Here is a 25,526-nt window from a genome sequence, read left to right as displayed (position 1 = left end):
AAGTGGTATTTTGTGGATTTGTGATCACAGTGTCACAAATGGCAATTATGATGTTTCCTGTGTCAACTCAGATTCTTTGAGGTGTAGTGTTGATACAGATGCTGAGGCTAAGTCTGTGTTCAGTGAGAAAGAGTGGGTAATTGAATTAATCTCTGCTGCATATATGCAAGTGAAATAACACGTGTGTTACTGTTTGTCATCCCCAACTTAGGACTCTATTCTGTGTAACAGAAGTGGGAGCCTTGGACAACTGAACACCTATCAAGAAATGTCAGCTTTTTTTTTTTTTTCTTGAGACTGTCACCCAGTCTGGAGTTCAGTGGCACCATCTTGGCTCTCTGTAACCTCCACCTCCTGGCCTCAAGAGATTCTCCTGCCTCAGCCTCCTGAGTAGCTGGGACTACAGGTATACACCATCACTCCTGGCTAGTTGTTGTATTTTTAGTAGATAATGGGGTTTTACCATGTTGGCCAGGGTGGTCTTGAACTCCTGACCTCAGGTGATCTGCCTGCCTCGGCCTCCCAAAGTGCTGGGATTACCATGCCCAGCCAAGAAATGTCAATTCTTTATTGTAGCCTGGCTTTCCATATTCCTCCACCAGGCTTTTTATTCTCTAGTTTTTAAATCACATTTGGCGTTTGTAGATCACTCCTTCCCTTTTAGTGGCATTCTCTATGAGGTGTCCCTCTCCTAATATGAAGAAACAATTTTCTTCTTTCTCCTCCTTTATCTGATCCATTTACAGATGTATTACATTTGTAATAGGCTAGGTATTAGGGATACAAAAATGAATAAGGTATGGTCTATTCTCAAAGGTATGCAGAAACTTTTCTATATATTCCCATTGACTTGTATTTATATTTCTTGAATTAAAAAAAAAAACTGGCTGTGGTTTTTCTTGTTTGTTTTCTGCTCTTAGTGAATCTTTGTTTCTTCTTTTCATTATGGCTTTCCAGTTTGAGTTTCACTACTCATTATCATAAGAATAAATAATTTTACTGACTTTAATAATATTTGATAACTTATATTGATGTCATTTAACTCTCATTTACATTTCAGTGGTCTAAAACACAACTAAGATACTAAAAGAAAAATAAAAGATGAGATTATTAGGCAAATAATTACCACATAGTCAACTCATGAACAATACTGCATGCACTTACGGGAAATCTCTGTCAGATAAACTATTTGGCTGTTATTTCAGATATGCTGTGATTTCTGTAGTTACACACTTATCTAGCCCATGGCAGATTAGAAACTATGAATCACAAGACAAGGGAAGGAAATGCTGTTAATATAGGTAGTTTAAGAGGAGCAATCACTATTAGTTGGCAGAATAAGCACAGGGAAAACAAAAAAATTAGAAAAATGAATTAAAAATGCATGGTAGTCTGACATAATTAGTTACATTGAACAACCCTATTTATTCCACTGGAAATATGATAAACATAGTCCACAAGTCTCTGCCATCTGAGAAATGTATAACCTAATATACTGATGGAAATAAAGTGAAGGGAACTGTCATATACCAAATACCTGCTTCATAACTTGAAAGCGCTTTATGACATCACCATATCTCAGGATCAAAACAGATATTCATAGCTTTGGCCCTCAATTACAAAGAAAAATTAAATTATGCTCTGTACTCTGTTTCAGAAAATTAGAGGAATATAGAACCCATTTTGGAACTTTAGAAACTCTTTTACATATGAACAGGTTAGGTTCCAAAATGTCCATTGTTCATAAGTCCCAATACTCCCAAGTTCAGAGTAAGCCACATATGCATTTCCAGAAAACAGAAAAGTGAGCCAGTCCTTTGAAACTTTAGAACCAAGCTTACCCTTCTCCTTTTTACTGATGTAAGTTGTATAGTGGTGCACCCCAAACTAAGGCACGTATGAATCTCTTGATGATCATGTTAAAATGAAGATGCTTATTGGGTAGGGTTAGGATGACGTGAGAATCTGCATTTCTAGCAAGTTCCCAGGTGATGCTGATTCTGCTGATCCATGGACCACACTTTGAGTAGCAAGGTTCTAAAGGGCATTTTTTGTTGGATTTACATTTGAAGTCCCTTAAGGAAGGAAATGCCCCTCCTTGATGATCCTAAAGGAACTTCTTAGCAGCTGCAGTATATTCACACCTGCTACCCCTCATGTTGATGTTGTACAGATTAAAATGGGCCTAGCACCCTTGCTTTCCATAATTTTACTTTCTTAGGCCTTTAAGATACTTGAACCATCTCCTAATGTGTTAATGGGCACCCAAGGTTGACACTGATCTTCTCATCGCATAGTCAACAGTGTGTACATTTTGCCAATTACTTTTCTTCTTACTAATTATTGTTTGTTATAGAAAAATGGTGAATTAGTCTGCTTTGGCTGCCTTAACAAAATACCTTAAACGAGGTGGCTTAAACAACAGAAATGTGTTTTCCCACAATTCTGGAAGCTGAAAGTCTGAGATGAGAATGCCAGCATGATCAGGTTCTGGTAAAGGTTCTCCTCCTGGCTTGTAGATGGCCACCTTCTCACTGGTCCATACATGGCAGGCAGAGATGCGGAGAGAGCAAGCTGTCTGGTGTCTCTTGGTATAAGGGCGCCAGTTCTATTGGACAAGGCTCTGCCTTTATGACTGCATTTAACCTTAATCACCTCCTTAAAGGCCCTCTCTTGAATACAGTTACATGGGGTGTTAGGGCTTCAACATATGGATTTTGGGGGTATGGAATTCAGTCCATAGCAAATGGCATTTTCATACGACATGAGTCACTCTTTGCTTTTCAGAATTGTTCCTAATTTCAACTGGGTCATACTACTTTATTGTATATTTATTATTATGAATTTTCATTTTTAAATCTTCACATCACTCTTACTACCACCTTCAAAATTCTCACTTTTTTCTCACTGACATCGATGTTGGGATTAATATTTATAAAGCACAGTTTTAAAACATAAACTCATAATAGGCCCCAAATTAATAAAAAGATGACCTACATCAGGGCACCGCTATGCCAGGGCACACTGAATGAGTGCAATTCACTGTAAGATGTACCAAGATATTAATCCTCTTCAGACGCTGGGACAGCTAAGGGGTACTCAAGTGATCCTCAGGCTAGTCTTCTTTGGCTGCAAGCATCCTTGTCTTTTACCCAACAAAAAAATCCTTTTTTTCTAGCTGTGTTATGACATGAAGAGGCTGGGAAGCACTGCCCTAGACTAAAATTACTGTGCACAATCTTCAGTGCCATCTGCTGGAAGGAGACAAAGTTGCTATACTATGGCTCTAGAAGGTAGATTTATATATTCATTCATTCATTTGAGATAGGGTCTCACTCTGTTGCCTAGGCTGGAATGCAGTGGTGCAATCACAGCTCACTGCAGTCTCAACCTCCTAGGCTCAAGTGATCCTCAGCCTCCCAAGCAGCTGGGATTACAGGAGTGCACCACACCACACTGGGCTAATTTTCAAAATTTTTAATAGAGATGTCTCTATCATCTCGCTGTGTTGCCCAGGCTGGTCTCTCAAGTGATCCTCCAGCCTTGGCCTCCCAAAGTGCTGGGATTATGGGTGTGAGCCACCATGCCCAGCCTAGATTTATTGTTACGTGTAAAACTAAGTTAAAAGATCATAAGAAGGGGTATTTATGAGTTACAAAGGATTGGTTTTAAAACTTTTTTTACTAGTTGAAAGAATAAACTTCAATTACATGAAAAATGTAAAGCACAGCTGTTTCTTAAAAAAATAATAATAATAATAATGCCAGACAAAAAATGGGGCAGACACAGTGGCTCACGCCTGTAATCCCAACAGTTTTGGAGGACAAGGTGGGAGGATCACTTAAGCCCAGGAATTTGAGACCAGCCTGGGCAACAGAGTGAGACCTTGTCTGTACAAAAAGTTAAAAAATTAGCCAGGTGGGCCGGGCGCGGTGGCTCAAGCCTGTAATCCCAGCACTTTGGGAGGCCGAGACGGGCGGATCATGAGGTCAGGAGATCGAAACCATCCTGGCTAACACGGTGAAACCCCTTCTCTACTAAAAAATACAAAAAACTAGCCGGGCCAGGTGGCGGGAGCCTGTAGTCCCAGCTATTCGGGAGGCTGAGGCAGGAGAATGGCGTGAACCTGGAAGGCGGAGCTTGCAATGAGCTGAGATCCGGCCACTGCACTCCAGCCCCGCGACAGAGTGAGACTCCGTCTCAAAAAAAAAAAAAAAAAAAAAAAAAAAAAAAATTAGCCAGGTGTGGTGGCGTGTGCCTGTGGTCCTAGCTACTCAGCAGGCTGAGGCAGGAGGATCACTTGAGCCTAGGAGTTCGAGCCTGCAGTGAGCCATAATTGAGCCACTTGCACACTCCAGCCTGGGCAGCAGAGACTCTGTCTCTAAATAAATAAATAAATAAATAGTTGAGCATACTAATTCAGTTAAAAAGGACACACTTTTAAAAAAGAATATTGATAAGTCAGAGCACCACTATGATGGCAGGGTGTTTACAAAGTTTGTGGTATACCATATACAAAAATCAACTCAAAATGGACGAAAGACTTAAAGACCTGAAACTATAAAACTAATGGAAGAAAACATAGGGGGGAAGCTCCATGATATTTGTCTGGACAAAGATTTCTTGAATATGAAAATCACGGGCAACAAAAGCAAAAATTAACAAATGAGATTGTATCAAACTAAAAACCTTTTGCACAAGAAAGGAAACAATAAAGAGATAACCTACAGATTGGGAGTAAAAACTATTTGCAAAGCATACATCTGAGAAGGGGATAATATTCAAAATATATAAGGAACTTAAACAATTCAATAGCAAGAAAACATATAACCCAATCAAAAAATGGGCAAAGAACCTAAACAGACATTTCTCAAAAGACATAAGAATGGCCAACAGATATGTGAAAAGATGCTCATCATCACTAATCATCAGGGAAATGCAAATTCAAACCACAATGAGATATCACCACATACCTGTCAGAATGGCTTTTATCAAAAAGACAAAAGATAGTGTTGGTGAAGGTGTGGAGAAAAGGGAACTCATGCACTGTTGGTAGGAATCATGGAAAACTATGGAGTTTCTACAAAAAACTAAAAGTAGAGTTGCTGTATGATCCAACAATCTCACTTCTGGGTATGTCTCCAAAGGAATGAAAATCATTATGTCCAAGAGATATCTGCATTGCTATATTCACCGTAGCACTGTTCATAATAAATAACATATGGAACCAATCTTGGTGAATCAGATAAATAGAAAAAGAAAATGTGGGCCAGGGAAAGGTGGCTCACACCTGTAATTCCAGCACTTTGGGAGGCTGAGGTAGGAGGATTCCTTGAGCACAGCAGTTTAAGGATGCAGCGAGCTAGGATTGCACCATTGTACTCCAGCTTGGGCAACAGAGTGAGATCCTGTCTCTTAAAAAAAGCAAATACAAAAACAAAAAGAAAGAAAAAAAGAAAATGTGAAATATACACACTTCCCAGTCTGGAGTGTGGTTGTGCTATCCTAGCTGACTACAGTCTGGAACTCATGGGGTCAAGTGATCTCCCCACCTCAGCCTCCAGAGTAGCTAGGACTACAGGTGTATGCCACCTCCCCTGACTAATATTTAAGAGTATTTTTGTAGAAATGGGATCTCACTAAGTTGCCCAGGCTGGAATGGGAAGATGTTGATCAAAAAGTACAAAGTTTCAGTTAGGAGGAATAAGCTTTAGTGATCTATTGCACAGAATTATGACTATAATAAATAATAACACATTTTATATTTCAAAATTGTAAAACAGTAGATTTTAAATGTTTTCACCACACAAAAAAGTATGTGAAATAATGGATTTGTTCATTAATTTAACCATTCCAAAATGTAAACAGATATCAAAACATCATATGGTACCCCATAAATATATCCAATTATCTGTCTATTAAAAATAAATTTTTGTTAATTTTTAAATTGATACATCCTATTTGGTCATATTAAGCATACATATTTCTGGGGTATGTGTACTATTTCGATGTAGGTATACAATGTGTAGTGATCAAATCAGGGTAATTGGGATATTAATCATCTCAAATATTTATCATTTCTTTGTGTTGGGAACATTCCAAATCTTTCTTCTAGCTTCTTAAATATACAATAAGTTATTTTTAACTATTTTGCACTCTGCTATGCCATCAAACACTAGAACTTATTCCTATCTAAATGTATTTTTGTGCCCATTAAAAATACAATTAAAAAATGCTTGTGATGTAAGAAATACTAAGGAATTGGGGGATTTGGGTTAGAGAAAAGATCATGAAAAATGATAAATTTCTTAAAATATTTATAAAGTTATCTACTGAAGATTGATCAAGGCTGTTGCTTCAGATGGCAGAACAAGGAAACACTAGTTGAATTTTGATATATGAGATATGTTCAAGCACAAGGTGGATGTACTTGTGCTGGGATTTCTGGAAGAGCTATTCCCACATTGGGAGGAAAATTCCACTATATGCTCCCTAAACTTTCCCCCAACTCCAGATTCTATATCTAACCTGTGATTCTATTTGATACTTGGATCTCATGTAGTTTGATATGTTCCATAATTATAAAAACTTGTATCAATGTCCTTAAAGCTTTTAAAGCCATATCCAACTTTAACTCTGGTATAAGCACCCTTCCTGTGGGGTCCTTCCTTTTCTCTGTATTGTATCCAAGGATTGAAGTTTATTTTCTTTATTTTGTTGATTCATGATCTCGTTCAAAAAGGTTTTTCCGGCCGGGCACAGTGGCTTACGCCTGTAATCCCAGCACTTTGGGAGGCTGAGGCGGGTGGATCACAAGATCTAGAGATCAAGACCATCCTGTCCAACGTGGTGAAACTCTGTCTGTACTAAAAATACAAAAATTAGCTGGGAGTGGTGGCACGCCTGTAGTCCCAGCTACTCAGGAAGCTGAGGCAGGAGAATTGCTTGAACCCAGGAGGCAGAAGTTGCAGTGAGCTGAGATTGTGCCACTGCACTCCAGTGTAGCAACAGAGTGAGAGTCCATCTCAAAAAAAAAAACACAAAATGTTTTTTCCTTATAACAACTTTCTTCTTCACTGATGAAAAGTAGAAATCTAGTATAGTCCTGTAGACAGTTTCTATGTAATAGATTAAAACAAGTTAAAACAGGAATTTCTCCCATAAGATTCTCTCCTTCTAAATACAACAGAGTAGAAGGGGCAGGTGTGGTGGCTCATGCCTATAATCCCAGGACTTTGGGAGGCCAAGGCAGGAGGATCATTTGAGTCCAGGAGTTTGAGATCAGCCTGGGCAGCATAGAGAGACCCCATCTCTACAAAAAAATTTAGAAATTAGCCAGGCATCGTGACACAGCCTTGTAGTCCTAGCTGCTCAGGAAGCTGAGGTGGGAGGATTGCTTGAGCTTAGGTGGTCGAGGCAGCAATAAGCCAGATATGTGTGTGTGTATATATATATATGGCTTTATATATCCATCCTTTTTTTTTTTTTTTTTTTGAGACGGAGTTTCACGCTTGTTGCCCAGGCTGGAATGCAATGGTGCGATCTTGGCTCACCGCAGCCTCTGCCTCCCAGGTTCAAGCAATTCTCCTGTCTCAGCCTCCCGAGTAGCTGGGATTACAGGCACGCACCACCACGCCCGGGTAATTTTTTGTATTTTCAGTAAAGACGGGGTTTCTCTACGTTGAGGCTGGTCTCGAACTCTTGACCTCAGGTGATCCGCCTGCCTCGGCCTCCCAAAGTGCTGGGATTACAGGCGTGAGCCACCGCACCCAGCACATCTTTGTTATATATATGTTATATACTCTGTTTTGTATACATAAAACAAAGTAGAGAATATTAGTCCCCAGAATTTCTCTGTAAGAAAATGTCTCATGCAAAAAACATTCAGGAGGAGAGAAATATACTTTGTAGGGGATGCCACATGCTTCTTGCCAAGAAGAGAGAGAGAACTGGGAGGGCTTTAGCTGTCTTCTATGTATGGTTGGTGCAGGGGTACAAGAAAAACTTCTCACTTTTACACCATGTGGGAAGAGGGTAGTGAACAGGGCAGAAAGAAAACTGTGAGATAACAACATGGAAGGACTGGGAGATTGAAAGAGGAGAAGGATGGCCGGGCGCGGTGGCTCAAGCCTGTAATCCCAGCACTTTGGGAGGCCGAGACGGGCGGATCACGAGGTCAGGAGATCGAGACCATCCTGGCTAACACGGTGAAACCCCGTCTCTACTAAAAATACAAAAAAAAAAAACTAGCCGGGAGAGGTGGCGGGCGCCTGTAGTCCCAGCTACTGTGGAGGCTGAGGCAGGAGAATGGCTTAAACCCGGGAGGCGGAGCTTGCAGTGAGCTGAGATCTGGCCACTGCACTCCAGTCCAGGCGACAGAGCGAGACTCCGCCTCAAAAAAAAAAAAAAAAAGAAAGAGGAGAAGGAGGATTTTAGCAGCTATCATGAGTAGGGAACTTTGGAGAGAGGAGAGATATAGAGAAGTATTGTAGGAAGTTTTACTTTCTATTTTTCTGGGAGAGACCTCTGTGTTACACCTTTAAGGAAACTCAATAAAAATCTCGATTGTTTATTAACATCAGTCTCATTATCTTGGAATGAGAATCCCCACAGAAATGATATCACATGGCACCTGAGTTGTAAATTGTACAAACTGCCTAGCTGTTCTTTTTCCTGAATCTAGGCGATTTATGTCATATGAGTGTCTACTTTCCAAAACTGAAAGCTCCTCACTTGGTCTTCCACAGAACTCCAGTGGAGCTCTAAATTGTATAGCTGAAAACAGGTCATATAATTCATACACTTTCACCATAATTCAGGGCAGGGAGGGAAAGTCACTGGTTGTGGTATCTATGAGTTTTCCCTGTTAACTGACATTTGGAAAATATGTGCTCTGAGATGCTCACACTCTGGGTTTACATAACATTTCTTCTCTCGGTGTCTGTGTTTCATGTTGTTGTTGTAATTGGCCAATAGCACTGTAGTTGCTGCCAATATATGAGTTTGTTGTAGATACAAAATATAGACATTTTGATAGTTAATGTGCACACACACACATAATACACAATATGCAGTCAGAATTTTGTTACATGATCATTTGGCACAAATGATAAAACTATATACAAGTTACTATAATTAATGCCCTATAGTTTCTTTTTTCTTTTTCTTTTTCTTCTTTTTGAAATAGAGTTTTGCTCTTATAGCCCAGGTTGGAGTGTAATGGCTTGATCTCAGCTCACGGCAACCTCCACTTCCCGGGTTCAAGTGATTCTCCTGCCTCAGCCTCAGAAATAGTTGGGATTACAGGCATGCACTATGCCCGGCTAATTTTGTATTTTTAGTAGTGTAGGGTCCAGCCCTACAGGGCCTGTGGGGTTTTTCTTTGGGTGTGGAGACGAGAGAGAGTAGAAAAATAAAGACACGAGACAAAGAGATAGAAGGAAACACAGCTGGGCCCAGGGGACCACGACCACCAGTGCTCAGTCTGGTAGTGGCCCCCAATGCCTGCACCTGCTGCTATTTATTGTATACAAGGCAAGGGGGCAGGGTAAGGAGTGTGAGTCATCTCAAATGATTGATAAGGTCAAGCAAGTCACGTGTCCACGTTGACGGGGCCTTTCCCTTTGTGATAGCTGAAGCAGAGAGGGAGGACAGTATACGTCAGCATTTCTTCTGTGCACTTATCAGAAAGATCGAAGACTTTAATACTTTCACTGATTTTGTTACTGCTATCTTTTAAGAACTTAAAAGGAGGTGCCAGATGTGCAAGCGGAACATGAAAGTGGACAAGGAGCGTGATCACTGAAGCACAGCACCACAGGGAGACGTTTCAGCCCCCGATGACTGCAGGCAGGCCTGGCTAATGTCAGGCCTCCCACAGGAGTTGGTGGAGCAGAGTGTTCTCTAACTCCCCCGGGGAAAGGGAGACTCCCTTTCCCGGTCTAAGTAACGAGTGCCTTCCCAGGCATTGACGTTACCGCTAGACCAAGGAGCCCTCAAGTAGCCCTTATCCCGGCATGACAGAGGGCTCACACTCTTGTCTTTTGGTCACTTCTCACAATGTCCCTTCAGCTCCTGACTCTGCATGGCCTGGTGTTTTCTAGGATATGATTATAAGACAGAGATTATGATAATATTAAAACAAAGAGCAACACTACCAACTAATGATTGATAATATTCATATATAATCATATCTGTATCTTATTTTTTACTATAACTTTTTGTATTCTAATTATTTTTGTTTTATTATACTGGAACAGTTTGTGCCTTCAGTCTCTTGCCTCGGCACCTGGGTGGCTTTCCACCCACAAGTAGAGACGGGGTTTCTCCATGTTGGTCAGGCTGGTCTCGAACTCCCGACCTTAGGTGATCTGCCCGCCTCGGCCTCCCAAAGTGCTGAGATTACAGGCATGAGCCACCATGCCCAGCCTGCTTACTTTCAAAATAAGGTAAAAGTCTGAGGAGAAAATAATAATTGTTCGCATTTTTGGAACATTTAGCCTGTGCCAGACATTGTTCTATGTATGTTCATATATTATTTCCTCAAAAAAGTAGACACTTTAATTCCACAGATGAGAAATCTGAAACTCAAAGAGATTGAGAATCTCCTCCACACACATGATTATCCCAACCTGGTGAGTTGCATGAGAAACAGAAGTCAAAGAGGAAGAAGGGAGGGTTGCCTGAAAGACTCCAGAATCTGGATATAAAGGTGCATTCTCCAGCAGCTGCTGATGGCCACTGACAGGATTTTCTCTTATATATCTTAGTTGGGCATGAAGAGCATGAGAGATTTCAAGCATACCCAGGAATGACACTTTCAATTGCTTCCCCAGCCAAGTACCTTCAATGGACAGATTACTCAGAATTTAAAATTTAAAGAAAAAATATAATCTAATTAGATCACTAAAATTACATTGTCATTGCCATATCTTTCTAATAATTAACAACAATGGAGGTTTAAAAAAAGCCTTGTATCTGAGGCTCTAAAATCCAACAGTCCTCTTCATTTTAATGATTAGTTTTGTCTTTGTTTTTGTTTTCAGACGGAGTCTCACTCTGTTGCCCAGGCTGGAGTGCAGCGGTGCAATCTCAGCTCCCTGCAACCTCCGCCTCCCCGGTTCAAGCAATTCTCCTGCCTCGGCCTCCCAAAATGATTAGTTTTAAAAACAGACCAGAGGCCGGGTGTGGTGGCTCATGGCTGTAATCCCAGATTTTGGGAGGCCAAGGTGGGCGGATTACAAGGTCAGGAGTTCGAGACCAACCTGGTCAATATGGTGAAACCCCCATCTCTACTAAAAATACAAAAATTAGCCGGGAGTGGTGGCGGGAGCCTGTAGTCCCAGCTACTCGGGAGGCTGAGGCAGGAGAATCGCTTGAACCTGGGAAGCGGAGGTTGCAGTGAGCCAGGATCTCACTGCTGCACTCCAGCCTGGGCGACAGAGAGATACTCCGTCTTAAAAATTTAACAACGACAACAACAACAAACCCAAAAAACCCCAACAAACAAACAAATAAATAAAAAACAACAACAACAACAAAAACCCCAAAACAAACCAGACCAGAAAGCCCCAACCCGCTTTTCCATTTGGACGCTCTTCCTACGTGGTCTACAATGTCGGTGGGCTTCCACCGCCATCTGGTGGACGATGTGTAGATGTGCTCTGACTTGAGGAGACTTCACTGGCATGGAGAGGAGTGTGATTAATGAGAAGAGTTTTCCGTTCATGCAATTGATTTGAAAGCAATGCATAGGAATCTAAAAACTGAATACATAAAAGTGCTTACTTCTAGGCAATCAAAAAGGGGAACAATTTGTATGTGTTGACTTATTGACTAGGATGAGATGAAACCAAATAAATTAACATTTTCTTTAATGCTGCTAGAATCCTTCAACTCCTCACTCCATAGCATGTAACACTTTTTGAACAGTCGCAGCATCATGGTCCTGCTTAAGTAAAGCTGTTTATGCAGTCGTCTCATTTGAGAGTATAGGAAGCTCTCTATCTACATCCATTTCTGTTTATCCTTGTAATCCCCTTGTCCTACACCTAAAATTTCAACATTAAGCATCTGCTTTCTCACTGGGGCCTGTCAGGGGTGTTGGGTGAGGGAGAGCATCTGGAAGAATAGCTAATGCATGCTGGACTTAGTACCTAGATGATGGGTTGATAGGTGCAGCAAACCACCGTGGCACATGTTTACCTATGTAAAAAACCTGCGCATCCCATACATGTGCCGTGGAACTTAAAATAATAAAATAAAATAAAAAGAATCTACTTTCTGAGCTGGCTCACATCTGTAATCCCACCACTTTGGGAGGCTAAACTGGGAGGATCACTTGATCTCAGTGGTCCAAGACCAGCCTGGGCAACAGAATAAGATCCCACCTTTATTACAAAAATAATCTACTCTGTTCTGATAACACTGTACTATTTCTTTTTATTTTAAAATTTGGGTAAATTTTTATCTGCATTTTAACCTTAAAGTGTTAGGGTAGGACATGGTGGGGGAAAGTGTGTGGCAGAGAATAAGCATTGGTACTGCAGCTACCGTGTTGTACTAGATTCCACCGTCAGCACATGACTGCATTGCACATAGTGATTAGGTTGGACCACGGGACCAGTTCTGGTCAGTGAGTTATGCGTTAATATTTTAAAAATCCATATGATTCTAGGCAAGTAGTTACCATGTGACAATAAAGCAGCAGAGTAGATCGTATAATGTTCAGTAATTTGGGGGGTAAATTTCCTTTGTCTCCTCTTAGTTTGTAAAACAAATGAGACATTAAGTATACACCATGCTCAATGTCATCTTCTCCTACCATAAATATAGGACAAATGGTATGAATTGCGATATAATATAATGAAATTAATTTTATTCATACTTCTCAGAACATAGCCACATAAATAAATGCTGCCTTTCAAAGCAATCAGCTTGGGTAGTGATATGCTTATTTTAGCGATGTGCATGATAGGGTTTGGCTCAATGTTCCCACCCAAATCTCATGTTGAATTGTAATCCCCAGTGTTGGAGAGGGACCTGGTGGGAGGTGATTGGATCATGGGAGCACATTTCCATCTTGCTGTTCTCATAATAGTGAGTGAGTTCTCATGAGATCTGGTTGTTTGAAAATGTGGAGTGCTTCCGCCTTCACTCTCTGTCTCTCCTGCTCTGCCAAGTGAAGATGTGCCTCCTTCCCCTTCATCTTCCATCATAATTGTAAGTTTCCTGAGTCCACCCCAGAAGCAGACACTAGTACAGTCCACAGAACCATGAGCCAATTAAACTTCTTTTCTTTATAAATACCAAGTCTCAGGTTTGTGTTTATAACAGTGTGAGAATGGACTAATACAGTGCTAGCACTCGAAATAAAATCATAAGTTTCGATATTTTCTTAGTTCTGCCTGCTCATGCCTGTAATCCCAGCACTTTGAGAAGCCAAGGTGGGTGGATCACCTGAGGTCAGGAGTTCGAAACCAGCCTGGCCAACATGGCAAAATCCCGTCACTACTAAAAATACAAAAATTAGCTGGGTGTGGTGGTGGACACCTGTAATCGCAGCTACACAAGAGGCTGAGGCAGGGAGAACTGCTTGAACCCAGGAGGCAGAGGTTGCAGTGAGCTGAGATTGCACCACTGCATTCCGGCCTGGGCAACAGACTGATACTCCATCTCAAAAAAAAAACAAAACAAAACAAAAATTTTTTTTTCTTAGTCCCAATACCTTTAAAGTTGTCTGGGCTCAACCAATAGATAAGCTACTACTAAGCAAGCTATATAAGGAGCCTCAGCCCCATTGGTAGTTGTATCTAATATGTACACGAATGAGACCTAAGCCCTTCGTGTCGGCCAAAACACGTCAAACCTGACTCTGCTCTACCTACATTGAATTGCCTACTACCAAATTTAGGGTCAGCCCTATAGTTGTATAGGTTCCTGGAAGACCTAGTTTCTTCCTTTTAACCTCTGACCCAGGCAGCTTGGTGTAGTGGATATCTTATTAGGATACTGTAACCAGACACAGATTTGGCTGCTCACAGCTGAAAAGCCAGACACGAGAGGCAAGGGTTGGTGGAAGGAAAAGCAGGTTTAATCGGAGAGCCAGCAAACCTGAAAGATAGTGAACTAGCTGTCTAAAGTACCATCTTAAATTGTAAAATTTATCATAGAGTTTTAAAGGGAAATTTGGTATGGGAGACATGGGGGAGTGGTGCAGGATGTGGGGTCTGTGTGTCTTTGTTCAGATGGCTAGGTTGCATAATTCTCTCTGGAGGTCTGCTTGGCGTCATCTTTACTTCAGCCCAGTGGTGATGGACTAATTGTTTGTGACCCCTGCTAAGTGGGAGGATGCTGCAGTTGGGACTCCACACCTAGTTTGTTTCAAAATTAGCCTCTGGAATTTCTTAAGTAAGAACATAATTAGATAAGCTTGCATTGCTGGAGGGGAGTGTCTAGAGAGGGAAGGAATGAAGAGGTAAGAGAGGAGGGTAGGGAGAAAAAGAGAATGGGTGATTAAAAAATATTTTTAAAACTGAGATCCTGGGTTCCAATTCTTCTGTCTAGTTCCACTGAATTTTCCTTCCTCCCTATCCCCATCTACTCCCTGATTCTCATAGTTACAGCCATTCTTTCCCTACAGACCCTGCTTGGACCCTTGTTGCTTGGACTAGGAGTAGGCACTTGACAAAAACAAAATTTTGATTTTTGAAAAGGTAAATAAGAGTTCCTTCGCTCTCAACTTGGGAGTGAGAATAAAATAATCCAGTCTCAGTTTGGAATCTGTCTTAAATGGAGGAGCTGTAAATTCTTGAGTTGTAGGGGTCCATCTTCAACCAGACAGAATGCTTACCAACAGCATGTCCCTCCTCCACCTTGTCATTCCATTCATTGATATCAGTGAAGAAAAGGAGGGAAAGGATGAAAGACTGAATGAAGTATCACTGTGAGTGGAGGACTTGCAGAAAGGAATGACAAAGAGTACTGCTGCCGGTGATGAAGGGCCTGATTCCAGGCCATTCCAGAGTCTCGGCTGTAGTCCTACTCCTTATAGTAAGAAACGCTCCTTCCTTTCTATTTAAACTGCAGGTTGAGTATCCCCAGTACAAAAGTTTCAAATCCGAAATGCTGCACTGAGCATCCTTAGAGTCATGTTGATGCTTAAAATGTTTTGGATTTTGGAGGATTTGGGATTTTCAAGTTATGAATACTCAACCTGTAACTTGATAGAGTTTCTGTTTCCTGCAGCCAAATGAGTATAAACCAATACTCCAAGATTCTTGCATGCCTTCTGATAAAATTGTTTTAAAAATATCTTCAAAGCCAGTTTATAAGCCAACCAGAAAATCAGTTTTACAACATTATAATTACCTTTTATGAGTTTGGTGACATTTAATACAGCAAATAATCAGTAAATGCTTACTTTGTGCAATGCACAGTGCTTGTCAATCAAAGGAATCCAAAGATTAGTAGAAGCTAACAGTTTTTGTGGGAGAGAAAACAATTTACAAAAATAGTAATACCTAATAAGTTCCATGACAAAAGTACAAGTAAAAAGACTAAGGGACAGAGAAAAGAGTGATTTATTCAGATTTTTAAAAATTATCAAATGTTGAAATACTAACAACATGCTGAGGAGTATATTATGATCCAGAGATAGAATGCAAAATAGAACATAGTCTCTTACTTCAAGGATTGTATCACAAGGGTAAACACAAGGGTGTTTGGCAGCCAAAGGAGTACTAACCATGTGTTGGGGCTGGCGGCAGGTTTGAGAAAGCATCCAGAAGAGACAATGAGACAATATCTAGGCAGATATGGAAAGATAAAAGGTTAAATAGAATTAAATGAAGGTGGGCTAGAAGAAAGAAATCTCAAATACAAAAGACTGATAATTTCTTTCTTTCTTTTTTTTTTTTTTTTTGAGACTGAGTCTCGCTCTGTCGCCCAGGTTGGAGTGCAGTGGAACAATCTCGGCTCACTGCAACCTCCACTTCCTGGGTTCAAGCCATTCCTCTGCCTCAGCCTCCCGAGTAGCTGGGACTACAGGCGTCCACCAGCACACCTGGCTAATTTTTGTATTTTTAGTAGAGACAGGGTCTCACCATATTGGTCAGGCTGGTCTCAAACTCCTGACCTTGTGATCCACCTGCCTTGGCCTCCCAAAGTGCTGGGATTACAGGTATGAGCCACCACACCCAGCCAATAATTATTTTAGCAGCATTAAATGCCCAACTCTCAGATTCTATTACTCCCCACTTTTCTGTTTTTCCTCTATCTATTTGGCTCCTTCTTCACTCTGGGTTCCCCCCTCTTTCCCCTCCCCTCTCCTCTCCTGCTTGGAGTGTTTTTAACTAACCAGTTCAAATCTTGAGACCAGAGCTGTGGTCAGTGAGTCCTGTTAACCTCCTGAGATCTGTGCCCTTCACCAAGTTCTTCTGTCACCTAGGGGTAGGCTGCTGGGTTCCCATCCTCCAGAAGTTTCCATGCCACCAGCAGGCTGAATGTTTCTGTGGCAGTCATACCTCTTCTGAGAGGCCTCTCAGCCTTATTGGGAAAGATGCCCCTTCTAAATTTTTTATTTTTATTTTTATTTATTTTTTGAGACAAGGTCTTGCTCTGTCACTCAGTCTGGAGTGCAGTGGCGCAATCATGGCTCACTGCAGCCTCGACCTCCTGTGTTCAAGCGGTCCTCCCACCCAGTCTCCCAAAGTGCGGGGAATACAAGAGTGAGCCACTGTGCCTGGCCTGCCCCCTCTAAATTTTAACATTTTATTCTTCGTGCATTCTCCATTGGCTTTAGAGGCAGTAGTCACCATCTGCAGTTGCTATTTCTATACCCCTTAGAGTCCTCTTTTATCTCTTTTAGTCGTTCGCCATATTTACTACTTAATAATTATTTATATTAAACTTTGCTGTTGATATAACTGGCATGTTTTTAGTCTCTTTATTCATCCCTGGTTGATATAATGAGGCAGAGAGGTGTCTTGGGAATGACTCCACAAAAAAGCACAAACCAGCTGGGCGCAGTGGCTTATGCCTATAATCCTAGCACTTTGGAGGCTGAGGTGGGAGGATCACTTCAGCTCAGGAGTTCAATACCAGCCTGGGCAGCATAGTGGGACCTTGTCTCTGCCAAAAATAAAAAACAAAAATAGCCAGGCGTGGTGGTGTACACCCGTGGTCCCAGCTACTCAGGAGGCTGAGGTGGCAGGATCTCTTGGGCCCAGGAATTTGAGGCTACAGTGAGCTGTGATCGTGCCACTGCACTCCAGCCTGGGTGACAGAGTGAGATCCTGTCTTAAAAAAAAGAAAAAAGAAAACCACAAACCATAATATAGAAGAACTGAATAATTTGACTTTATGAAAATTAAAGACATGTATTCTTTAAGTGATACTTTTCAGAAAATAAGCCAAGTCGGTTCAGTAGAAAATATTTGCAATACATATTATCTGACAAAGACTTGTGTATGGAATACACAAAGTATCTAAAAACTAAGAAGACTGTTAATTTGCTAGGGCTGTCATAACAAAATACCACAGACTGGGTAGCTTAAACAACCCAGATTTATTTTCTCATGGTTCTGGAGGTTAGAAGTTCCAGATCAAGGTGTGGGCAGATTTGATTTCTTCTGAGGCCTCTCTCCTTGGCTTGCAGATAGCCCTCCATCTATTAGAAGCCTTGTCTTCTCATGGTGGTGTCCTCACATGGTCTTTCCTCTGTGCATGCACATGTCCATGTGCTAATCTCCCCATGAGGATCAACGAGAAACTTGTAGGTTGCATGGTCCGAGTGTTCTCCCTATTGCCATAGTCCTACTCCTCCCATTGTAATAACCATTGTGAATCAAGTCTCTCCTTACCCAAATCCACATTTGGTTTTATTTGCCATTTCCATCTTGCTTACATCTTCAGCTGTGGCAGCCTCGTGGGAATTGAGCAAATAAATAGCCAACTACAACCTAGGAAGGTATGTATTGTGCAGGGCCTGTTACATCATCTTCATCTAAGACGAAAATGCTGAATGCCTTATTCAAAAGAGAAAGGCAAAAGTGCCACTAAAGTACTAAAATACATTTTTCCTTTTCTTCTACAGTCTCTCTCAACTTGTTACAGTGTCTCTTTGAATTTAGTGTCATTGTAAATAAATAAAAATTCAAATTTTTATTAGCATGAATTTACTGTTTATCATTATTTTGTGCAATGTCAGTTAAATATATGTGTGGCCAGTTGTGGTGGCTCATGCCTGTAATCTCTGCACTTTGGGAGGCTGAAGTGGGAGGATCGCTTGAGCCCAGGAGTCCAAGACCAGCCTGGGCAGAAGAATGAGAGCCTTCTCTCTACAAAAAAACAAAAACAAAAAAGCTAGCTGGGCATGGTGGCACATGCCTGTGGTTCCAGCTACTTGGGAGGCTGAGGTAGGAAGATCTTTGAGCACAGATGGTTAAGGCTATAGTGAGCCATGATCACATCACTGCACTCCCGCATGAGTAGCAGAGCAAGACCTTGTCTCTAAAAATTACATAAATAATAACCAAACAAACAAATGCAAATATAAAAGCACTTAACTCAGATGTGGAATTACCAAAATTACACAATTCATACATGCATATGCATTTTGTTTCTGAAAGAAGAGTGGAAATGCCACACAAAATTAATTATTTTTTTCACTTCTTGATAGCTGCACATTTTATGAACACTCTACTTTTAACTTGCTGAAAAAGAAGGAAGGGTTGAAAGAAAAAGAACTATGAGTTCTTCCATATTTCCCTTTCCTTCTGTGTCATTTTTAGCATAGGTGGTTGGCCAATACTGGGAAGTAACATGAATAAGAAAGGATATGGTAAGCTTCCTTGATTGTGTTTCTTACAGTGCCATTCATTGTCTTCCTTTTTCATTCAAAGCAAATTCTTGTTTGAATAAAAAATGTGGCTTTTGGGGCTGTCTGCCAACTCTACAGTCATAGACCTAACATGCTTACCTTACACTCCCTTAGAGTTCCTCAAAAGCTCCATCTCCTCAACCATCACCACCATCCTCGTACAAGCTGCCGTCCTCTATCACTTGGACTACAGAAATAATTTACTGAGTAGTCTATCTGCATCCTGTAATCCATTCTACATAACGCAGCCAGAGGGATCTTCTCAGTGCCAAATCTGATCTTGTTATCCTCAGCAAAAAAAAAAATCCTTTAAAGCTTTGAGGTTAAAGACAAAACTCCTATGGACGCCTGCACATTTTGCTCCTACATTTTCCCCCCAGTTTCAGTTTATAGCAGGCTCTATATCAGTGCTCTCCATTCTTGAACACTGGCTTTGCAGCACCTTGATTAGCCCATTTATTTAGACTCTTTTCTAGAAAATTCTTCCCCACCTCCATCCAGCCCCTTGTGGAGGAAAAGGTAAACATTAAATTTGAACTCAATCGAACATAGACACAAACAATGGTCACCAAGTCCTGGAACAGGTTGCATGAGCCCCTTGAGGCATTCGTCCAGCACTGTTTCACAGAAATCTCTATTTCAGTCTAGTCTTATATGTTAGTTGTTGAAAAACAACAGACAATCGCAAAAACAAGTTGACCTGTTTGTGTTCCTTGAGTCCAGTCGCGAAGGGCCCTCGTGACTGGGCCTCATGCCAAACAACTCGTTACAAAACGAGCTATGGTCCCAGACCACACCAAAGCTTCATGAGAGCTCTCCTCGTCTGTGCATGGACAAGTGTCCGACTCTGGAGCCCAGGCTGTTGCTTCCCAGTCAGGTAGTGAATCGTTCACAGTCTCGTGAGTGTAAATATATATATATATTTTCCCTTCTCCTCTCCCCATTGCAATTTGCTTATTACATTCATTTGCTTATTATATCATTTTCTTATTATATCTGCATTGCCATTTACGTGGGATAAAGGTTGTTTGCCCTTAAAGGTACTGTGTGTGTGTCTTTTCTCCTCCCCTCACGTGTTTCCAGCACAGACCACCCCTTTTTCACCTAATGAAATTCCACTTATCCTGTAGATGAAAGTTCAAATATCCCTTCCTCAAGGAAGCCATCCCTTACCTTGCTGACAAGGCCAAATATTCTGATTATTTCTCATAGAACCATCTATCTCGCCTTGTAGCACTCATCACAGTTGCACTTGTATATTTATTTTCGTTGTTATTTGATTATTATCCATCTTTTCTAATATGTGCATAGAAGAAAAAGAAGAAACTCCCTTCCTACATATATATTTTTTGTTTTCTTAACACTTGTTGTAGATGGTGATTGATCATTTATACAGGAGATTGCCTAAATAATGTATCTTTTGGAACAGACCTTTTTTTATTGTTCATTATTATTCTGCACCACCTTCCATACTTAGAACTTTTCTTGATACACACTAGAAGCTTAACAATTAATCATCAAATGAAATGATAGCCAAGTTGATTAGACTTTTCCTTCTTAATTTTAAAGAATTGCTGATTTCAATGAGTGCCTAAGTAGCACTGGAAATAACATGTCAGGATGTCTGAACCCTTCCTTTCTCCTTTGTCTTCCAGCTTTATCTTAGTCTCTTTCAAAATCTCAATTGCAGGATGGGTATTCTCCTAGCACTTTGAGGTAGAGAGCTTAAGGATTCCCATGAATCTTTATCTGTTTATCTCTCTTCATGTCCACTCACCTACGGGCCCTTTCCTTTTCTGTCTGTCACCTACATAGCTCATGTTCAAATCCCCACCTCTCCTCTTCTTAGGCCAGTCTCATGTTTCCAACATCTGGAATGGTTTAGAGGAACTCTTGCCTGGAAATAGAAGTTCTTTCCAGACCATGATACAAATTTCTAGTAAAAGCAAATGAATGAATATATAGCAAGAAACAACAATTCACAAGGAAGTTGCCCTAGAAGTGGGCTGTTGTAGTAAAAGGAGGAATTTGCCTGTTACTGAGTCCCAATAGCCTGGTCACTCTTGCCCAATCAGGAACATTCTGTCATATTGTGCAGTTTGCCATTGCAGTGCTCAGCAGACTGAGGATTACAGTATGTGCATTGGCACTTGTTATACAGCAAGTGCAAACAGCTGGGTTTCTTGCTGTTCGTCAGTGCCAAGATATTATTCCTCATAAAACTTTTTAACTGCTTTTGCAGTTAATAACATCAGTGACTGGGAAATCAAACATTTTATCTAGTGGTTTGTTAACTTAATGCTATTTTCCAGATGTTTTTTAGGGCTGTTCCTCCAATGTTGATTTGTGGTGGCGTTGATATTTTCTTTCTATAGCATTTTATTATTTTCGAGCAGTGATATTTAATTTAGTTTGGGGAAATGTCTTTTCCAAACTTTTGTTTCTGATGACACACAGTTATTCTGAATCTTGTATCAATCCCACAAACTATAAGACTTGGCCTGATTATAGACATGACTAGACGAAAGAAGTTCTAGAAGAGCTGTCACACCAGACTTTCACTTTTATTGAGGTTACCAGGTACACTGATGATTACAGGCCCACAGCATTTTAGAGTCAGAGACATTCTTTACTCAGATCCCCTCTTTATTCACAGCAAAATAACTGGAAGTCATAGATGTCAAATAATTTTACCTTGGCCCACACAGCTAGCTGTTAGTAAAATCAGAACTACGACCAGGTCTCCGAGGTACAGGGGAGAGGAAACCTTTTTTCCATGCTTCTCACCTAGAGGTGTATGTGTGAATCCACTTACCCGCTTCGGTGGCCCAGGGATTCATTCATTGGCAAAGAAGTCTCCTGACAGCATTTTGAAGAGGCAGAACAAACTCCTGCTGCCAGTTTACAGGAGCCATCACTCTTTCCCAGTGAGCAGCTGGCATGTGGCCAGCCTTCCCTTCCTGCAGCTTGGACTGCTAAGGTATCACGTGGATGGAGCAGCTCTGTGCAAAGCCACTTTGCCAGAACTGTTTCCATGTCTCCACTCCCCAATCCATACTTCTTCCCACAAGCTCTCTCCTACCACACAAACCCACCAAGGGCCTCTTAAAGCTTTCTCCATCCACAATGAGAGAGAGAGGGGAGAGAATCAAGTGTGGTATGCTGGAACATACACGTGAAGCAGAAAAGTTCTGAAAGTTTGACAGCAGCTTATAAATAACTCAAGGTAGATGATGCCGATGATGGGACGTATATATGGGAAACACCATCATTAAAAAAATGTATTCCTTGAAAATGAAGGATGACAGCATACAGACTAAACTCCCAAAGGCTTAACAGAAATTCTCATAAAACTGTAGGTAGGCTTATGTTATGTTACACAAATTTTAAACTCTGGATCTGTGCCGAAAACCTCACCTGCTTTAGGTCTTCAAATAGACACTTCAGAGCTGTGGAATAATACAATTGACCGGGAAAACACTTTAAGATTTGGTTGTAATCTACAGACTGTCAGCTTAGGGGTAACTGGTAAAGTAATTTGTGGTCTCCTTTTGTCTGTTTTAATTGATGATATTCCCCTGCAGCAAGCCTTACAGGAGAAATCGAAACATAGCTGCTACACTGTAAGTCCACAAAGTGAAATAAGTAGTGTCCAGTGGATAACAAGAAAGCTCCCAGAATAGCTCCTCAAAAAATCTGTCTTCTTCCTTTACTACCGAGAATCCTAACTTGCAGGCTCAAAGATGATTGACGGCAGTAGTACTTGGGATTCAAAGGCACTTTGGCCCAGAAAGGAGCCCACAGCATGCTGTTGGCAATTTGACCAGGTGAGTCAACAATAGCAAAGGCCTGGAACATGAGCTTTGAAATCCGAGTGCAAAGTCATCCCTATGAGAATATACTTGATTTATCTTATTTGATTATATTGACACTTTTGCTATTTGTCATCCTTTCAGCATGCACGCACTTAGATTTGTTAGTCCCACTCTCCTGTAACATCTCCCAATCCAGAACACATTAATGATCAGTAGACTGTGGCTGTCCAGTTTGGTATCATCTTTAAGGGGCTCATCTTTCCACGTAGGCCAGGCAAGACTTTGCTGCACATTTACAGAACAAGGACCTACTGTCTCAGATGCCTGAGTCACCAGCTCCACCGCCCTGCATTCCGTTCTCCCACACTCTTGGCTTCCAGTGTTGTTGCCAGTGGTTTGGGTCCTCACCCTACTCTTTCAGCTCAGTGCTTAATATAGCCATGTTTGGCTTTTGAATTTGCTTTTCCTCTCAACTACATTTTCATCTCTCCACCTTGGCTTGAAATAATCACAATCTCGGGACAACAAAGTCATTCTATGCTTGACTTTGGTAAGTCCTTAGAATTTACCAAGTCACAGCCAGGCGTGGTGGCTCACGCCTACAGTCCCAGCACTTTGGGAGGCCAAGGCAGGCCGATCATAAGGTCAGGAGTTCGAGACCAGCCTGGCCAACATGATGAAACGCCATCTCTACGAAAAATAAAAAAATTAGCCGGGCATGGTGGCAGGCACCTGTAATCCCAGCTACTCTGGAGGCTGAGGCAGGGGAATCGCTTGAACCCAGGATGCGGAGCTTGCAGTGAGCCGAGATTGTGCCACTGCACTCCAGCCTGAGTGACAGAGCGAGACTCCGTCTCAGGAAAAAAAAAAAAAAAAAGAATTTACCAAGTCACTTCCTGCCCTTTGTTATGGACTCACCACCAATCTGTCCCAGCAAGGCCCAGATACTGTTTAAGGAGCGATGGTAGTAAGTAGCATTTAAAAAAATTTATTCAGGGAGGTTGAAATAAAGAGGTTGGACATGTAAATGGGGAGTGAAACAATGGTTAAACTCACCTGTTCAGATTATTCAGCTATACAAAAAAAGAATACATGCCTTAAGCGCTCCAAAGGAATACAATTTGATGGCATCAACATGTTGCTTTTTAAAAATGTCCTGTATTCATTTGGTATATATATTCCATTTGCCTATTAAACTCTTAACTCCTCAAGGGCAGAGATTGGAACTTCCCTTCTTTCCCCTGCTGAATAGACACTCAATTTTAATTTTAATTGTTTAATTTTACAAAAATTGAGATAGTGTCTCGCTCGGTCACCCAGGTTGGAGTGCAGTGGCACCATCATAGCTCACTGCAGCCTTGACCTCCTGGGCTAAAGTGATCCTTCTGTCCTAGCTCCCTGAGTAGCTAGGACTACAGTTGAGATCACCATGCCCAGCTAATTTTTAAAAAAATTTTATAGAGATGGGGTTTCACTGTGTTGCCTAGGCTCGTCTTCAACTTCTCACCTCAAGTGATCCTCCTGCCTCAGTCTCCCAAAGTGTTGGGATGACAAGCGTGAGCCACCACGCCTGGCCTACAGTCCATATTTTAAAGTGACAGATTCATTAAACCAAGGCCTATCTGTCTGAAGTGTGAGTTGTTGATTTGGATACAGATGTCGCAACCCATGTAGTTGGCAATTCCTGTGGATTGTAAACATAGTAAATCATGGTGTGTGGCATTGTTTTCCCCACCTCCCCATCAACCTTACAACACTGACGTTTTTATTCAGGTGAAATTCCATTAAAGTAAATTTGACTTTATCAAGATAACCAATATTGGGATCTTCAGTCAGTAAAACTGATGTCCATACATGTGTGTACCCGTGTGTATGTGTTTATGCACAGTAGTGTGGTGGCACAAGGCTGGGGAAAAAGTAGCGACAATTATCAAAAGAAGACAACATTTAGCCTTTATGGGGGGTCTGAGGAAGCGGGGTGGGGGGGTTGTCATTGCCAGGCCACTTACCTTTTCTTTTTTTTTTTTTATTATACTTTAAGTTCTAGGGTACATGTGTATAACGTGCAGGTTTGTTACATATGTATACTTGTGCCATGTTGGTGTGCTGCACCCATCAACTCGTCAGCACCCATCAATTCGTCATTTATATCAGGTATAACTCCCAATGCAATCCCTCCCCCCTCCCCCCTCCCCATGATAGGCCCCGATGTGTGATGTTCCCCTTCCCGAGTCCAAGTGATCTCATGTTCAGTTCCCACCTATGAGTGAGAACATGTGGTGTTTGATTTTCTCTTCTTGTGATAGTTTGCTAAGAATGATGGTTTCCAGCTGCATCCATGTCCCTACAAAGGATGCAAACTCATCCTTTTTTATGGCTGCATAATATTCCATGGTGTATATGTGCCACATTTTCTTAATCCAGTCTGTCACAGATGGACATTTGGGTTGATTCCAAGTCTTTGCTATTGTGAATAGTGCCACAATAAACATACGTGTGCATGTGTCTTTGTAGTAGTAGAGTAATTTATAATCCTTTGGGTATATACCCAGTAGTGGGATGGCTGGGTCATATGGTACATCTAGTTCTAGATCCTTGAGGAATCGCCATACTGTTTTCCATAATGGTTGAACTAGTTTACAATCCCACCAACAGTGTAAAAGTGTTCCTATTTCTCCACATCCTCTCCAGCACCTGTTGTTTCCTGACTTTTTAATGATTGCCATTCTAACTGGTGTGAGATGGTATCTCATTGTGGTTTTGATTTGCATCTCTCTGATGGCCAGTGATGATGAGCATTTTTTCACGTGTCTGTTGGCTGTATGAGTGTC

General features: G+C 41.3%; 1 long non-coding RNA gene across 2 annotated transcripts; it reads right to left on the bottom strand.

Annotated features, from left to right (window-relative positions):
• Positions 1–9,440: 9,440 nt before the first annotated feature.
• Positions 9,441–21,831, bottom strand: LOC117086408. Of its 2 annotated transcripts, XR_004438327.1 has the most exons (4): positions 21,696–21,831; positions 15,746–15,805; positions 10,033–10,099; positions 9,441–9,632 (listed from the first exon to the last, which is right to left on the bottom strand). It is a non-coding gene; the product is annotated as an uncharacterized LOC117086408 (long non-coding RNA). The 2 variants fall into 2 exon arrangements; XR_004438328.1 differs by lacking the exons at positions 9,441–9,632; positions 10,033–10,099 and adding an exon at positions 11,716–11,765.
• Positions 21,832–25,526: the final 3,695 nt, after the last annotated feature.

Source organism: Trachypithecus francoisi, unplaced genomic scaffold, assembly GCF_009764315.1.
Source record: "Trachypithecus francoisi isolate TF-2019V2 unplaced genomic scaffold, Tfra_2.0 Lachesis_group1, whole genome shotgun sequence".
Classification (NCBI taxonomy): domain Eukaryota; kingdom Metazoa; phylum Chordata; class Mammalia; order Primates; family Cercopithecidae; genus Trachypithecus; species Trachypithecus francoisi.
Note: the sequence above shows the minus strand (reverse complement) of the source record. Positions and strands in the feature narration are given on the sequence as shown.